Consider the following 5,000-nt stretch of genomic DNA (forward strand, 5'->3'; position numbering starts at 1 on the left):
CGTTTTCACACAAAGGGTTGCCGAGCTTGATGATGAAATTAATCCCTGACAAGAGGCGCCTGACACAAGACTGGAAAATTAAAGGTGAACATGCAGGCAGGTACCCAAGGCTGCGCTGCGTGACTCCAATTTACATGCACCGCCGCCAGTGTGTTACAAGAAGCGTCCTCTCGGCGTTAGGAAACCAAGGAATTGTTCAGGTCTTATACACATATGGCTGATTTGACAAACTCACGGTCATTTCATTCTAAATGACGAACTTTTCTCCTCACGTGGCAATTAACATTATATTGTTAATTGTTACATATTCGTCATGACCACCGTACTTTTCCTTGAACGCAATTCAGTTAGGAGGTTGGAAGTGACAATTATTACGTTACGATAGTTGAAATAAAGAGCGACGTTAGGGACGCGTATAATAGTGAAATATATACTTGTTAATTACCAGGAAAAAAATTATGATAGGTAGAAGGGAAAGACACGTGTCAACAATATCTGCATAAGCGAAATATTCATTGTTGTTTACAATAAAAAAAAGTTTCGTAAAAGAAAAAAAATGGTATGATTCAAAAATTTCATCCACACATATATACAAAAAACACCTAATTTATTTTAAATACAGAGAAAATATAACGAGGTGGCATTATGGATTGTTCTTTTACGTGAGCCTCTAGTCCTGAATAACTGTACGCACAATAGGTACATTAAGGATACCTGTAATGGAGGGCTGCCTTTTATGGACATCTTGCAATTACCCTGCATATATTTTTTCATATGTACACTCAATCAAGTCATTAGTTCCACCTGGAAAGTAAAATCCATTCACTGATAAACATGAAACTTTTTTTTTATCTTACAATACTGATCTTCACATACATGGTAATCTCATTTGGTCCAATGCATTTTGTATAAGAAACAGTTTATAATGTCACTGTATAATACCTTATATGCCAAAGAGAGAGTAACGTTATATACAAGTATTCATGATGACAACAAAGTCACTTCAACATATTTTACTGAGAAGAGTCCATAGGATATTCAAAAACCTTGGGTGTATAAGTAAAATCAACCATCTCAAAAAAAAAATCCTCTTAAAAAGAAAAGAAAAAGAAAAAAAAATGATGAAAAATATATCTGAAATAAGAAAAGACACACTATATAAAACCTCTTGATACATTTTGATGTATATATATTTTTTCTGTACTTAACTGTATCGCTTGAAAATACGACCCAAAAATTGGAGGTGTAGATGGCATCCTGAGTCAGGTGCTGGGAGTATGAACGACAGGATGGCTTGCAGCGCCTCCACCCTGACATGACATTCCTGATCGCCTCGTTTTTGTCTGTCACAGGTCTGGGCGGCGCGGCTCCGTCCTTTCCGTATGAGTATGTCAAGGAATTGCAGCCCATTATTTCACCACATTTCTGTCTTCATTTTCACGGTGACACTAACGCCATTTTGTAGAGCGTGTTTTCCAGCAGTGATGGCTAATGGAGGGGGGTCATCGTTCGACAGCATAAAAAAAAAAAAAAAAAAAGGTCGCGTGTCGTATCTGGTTTCTGTATTATTTCGTACCCCGACGCTCCCCTCTAAAAGTTACCATAGTGAGATTCCCAAGTTACTTTTTTTTTAACTCGTCCTCCTTCCAATATTAAGTCTTATGAAATCTCGAATACGAAAAAAGAAAACGCATGTAATCGAGTTTTAAGCAGTGCTGCGGGCAAGGACGATACCTGGATACCTGGGCGCCCTAATAAGCACAGGTGGAGCCTTGTGTGGCGTGGTGCGAGGCGAATGCAGTCCCGGAGTAAAATATATTACACCAACATGATAGATTAGAGGTGAAACAACTACCTTCTCTACAAAAAAAAATAAAGAAAAAAATGGAACAAACAGGTAAGAACTGAGGTAAGTGGGATGAGCACGGGAAAGATACTGTGAAAAAAATATTCATCGTCCAGCGACAATAAAAAATATCCAGATTGTTTTTTGAAAGGATGCAGCAAGGACAAATAGGTAAAGAGGAATCAAACAGGAGATAGGTAAGTAGGCACAATAAAGTGGCTTAGGTGAGGAGAAGATAGCGCAATGAAAGTCAAAACGGCATCGTTCAGAAGAGAGAAGGAAATAACACCACGATAAGAAAAATAAATATTGAGGAATGGAACAACGACTACACACACACACACACACACACACACACACACACACACACACACACACACACACACACACACACACCAATAAAAAAGACAGGTACATATACACACAAATAAGTAGGTTAATAACTATGAAAGGGTAATGGTAGGGAAGGGTACAGTGAAGGAAGGGCATGGCTAAAAACTAGGCGTGGCTGGGAAAGGAAGGAATGGGAGGAGATAGAAGAGGAAAGGTTGAAAAAAATAAAAAAGGTAGGTAGAGTAGTCACAGGTGCTGAACAGAGCAGACAAGACACCCTCCATCCCTCACAAGCCATCCCTATCTTCCACCAGCTACCCCTCCTCCTCCTCCTCCTCCTCCTCCTCCTCCTCCTCCTCCTCCTCCTTCTTCAAGTACTTGTCCATCAGGCGAGGCAAGGGACAATAAAAACTGGTTCCCTCACTCCAGTACTCGCCGGGGAGACCCAAAGAGCCCCTAGCAACAAGCAAGTATGAAGAGGTTAGCTCTAAAGGGGTAGGTTTAAGAGAGGAAGGTCTGGCGAAGGAGCAGGAGAAGGGACGCTTGGTGGCTGGCGGAAGGGACTGAAAAATTTGTTGTTTAAAAAGGGAAAGGGTTTATAGGTTGGAAATTACTTTAAGAAGGAAAAGATTAAGGTTTGGAAAGAGAGAGAGAGAGAGAGAGAGAGAGAGAGAGAGAGAGAGAGAGAGAGAGAGAGAGAGAGAGAGAGAGAGAGAGAGAGAGAGAGAGAGAGAGAGAGAGAGAGAGAGAGAGAGAGAGAGAGAGTAATGGTGAATACAACATTACACGAGTAACACACACACACACACACACACACACACACACACGTAGAAAAACGATGGAAGTAAAATTGGTGCAAAAATCATCCACACAAGGTCGCATTCTTCCACACGCACTCAAACGTACACGTACACACACACACACACACACACACACACACACACACACACACACACACACACACACACACACACGTGACCTTAAAAACAGTCTCACTTTTTACCGAATGTAAAAATATCAAGAAATTGAGTAGAAAGATATATATTTTTTAAACTCGTGGTGACTAGCATTTTTCTCCTCCTCCTCGTCCTCTTTGTATTATTATTATTATTATTATCATTACTACTACTACTACTACTACTACTACTACTACTACTACTACTACTACTGCTACTACTACTACTGCTGCTAATACAAAAACAAAAAAAAAAAAAAAAAAAAAAAATTAGTTACTCAAAAACAGCAACAGTAACAATTATTATTACAACTACTTCTACTACTATTACTGCTACAACTACTACTAATTTTCATCCCTATTTCTTCATGAGGTTTTTATACATTTTTTTTCCCATCACACGCTGGACGACATCCGAGAAAGAAGCAGAAGCAAAAAGAGGTTAAAAAAATAATACCTGAAAAGTTTTATAATCCCTCTCAATACTGTCTGCCGTTTTTTTGCTTTCATATCTATATCTTTTGAGACTCTTAGCACCTCCAAGGCTGTCAGTGGTTCTATACATCGATAAGTCACCCTCACTCACCCACCAATCCCAACAATCTCTAAGGACGCCATCTAAATTTCATATCATTTACTACCAAAATATTGCGACTCGCTCACTTCTTGTATAGTATATGCCTCTCTAGTGATGTCTAGTGTGATCTGTGCACCGTTTGTGTGTAACTTGCTCCTTTTTGTCCCTCTTTTTGTTCCATTTTGTTATTTTGCCACAATTTTTTTGCCATAACAATCTAACAGCAATGGCAACAACAAGAACTACTACTACTTTTACTACTGTTACTATTACCACTACTTTTACTTTTATTACTAACATCATCATAACCCCCAATGCTGCTATTACCATTATCATTCACCATTACTACTCCTGTTAAGACTATTACCACTAAAACGACTAACTACTATAAACTACAAATAATAATTACTACTAACTACTACTACTACTACTACTACTACTACTACTACTACTACTACTACTAATGTCACTACACATATCGTACCCGGAATATTTCAGTCTCGCACCAAATTCCAGCCAACATATCGTCAGCGAGGAACACAACACAAAACCAAACAGACACGCGCTTCAAAACACCACGCAAGACAAGACGCCAGCCAAAGGTTTTCCACGTAACAAGTAAAAGGACACGACCATGGAGTGAATGACGAGGACACAGTGAAGACGAAGGAAAAAATACATATATACGTAAACTAAAAACGATAAAAACCGAAAAGGGAAAGAACAAGGCAACAATACCACCTCCACCACCACCACCACCGCAACCTCCTCAGTTACACATCGCAGCGCTTTAAGTGAAATGTCAGCAGAACCTTGGACAGATAAACGTTGTTATTACAATTTATTCTTTTTTGGACTACAAAACAAAAGGCACAAATAAATAAGCAAATAAATACATACATATAGACAAACATAAACTGCCAACGCCCTCAGGATAAAACTGTAGTGTGTAGAGTTACAAGTTTGCGAAAGTGGGACATATGTGAGGAGTGTTGCTGTGTTGTGCTGTGTTGTCTTTGCCTTTGCTGAGTGTCAAGCGTGAGAGGTGAAGGCGAGGTTATAAAATGATGTCTCGGTGTGTGTGTGTGTGTGTGTGTGTGTGTGTGTGTGTGTGTGTGTGTGTGTGTGTGTGTGTGTGTGTGTGTGTGTGTGTGTGTGTGTGTGTGTGTGTGTGGCGAGATAGCTGCGATGTCAACAAAACTGTATATTGTTTTTCTATAAGATTTAGGAAGAAAAACGTTCGAGCAGAGAATGGGAAGGTCTTTGTTTTCGATTACTGACAAAGAAAT

The 5,000-nt window shown here is 39.3% G+C and overlaps 1 protein-coding gene across 6 annotated transcripts in view; it reads right to left on the minus strand.

Annotated features, from left to right (window-relative positions):
• LOC123520209 (cGMP-dependent protein kinase, isozyme 2 forms cD4/T1/T3A/T3B-like) overlaps positions 1-5,000 on the minus strand; it is a 649,267-nt gene that overhangs the window by 22,777 nt on the left and 621,490 nt on the right. The gene's annotated exons all lie outside the window — the stretch shown is intronic.

The sequence above is a fragment of the Portunus trituberculatus genome, chromosome 46 (genome assembly GCF_017591435.1).
Source record: "Portunus trituberculatus isolate SZX2019 chromosome 46, ASM1759143v1, whole genome shotgun sequence".
NCBI lineage: Eukaryota > Metazoa > Arthropoda > Malacostraca > Decapoda > Portunidae > Portunus > Portunus trituberculatus.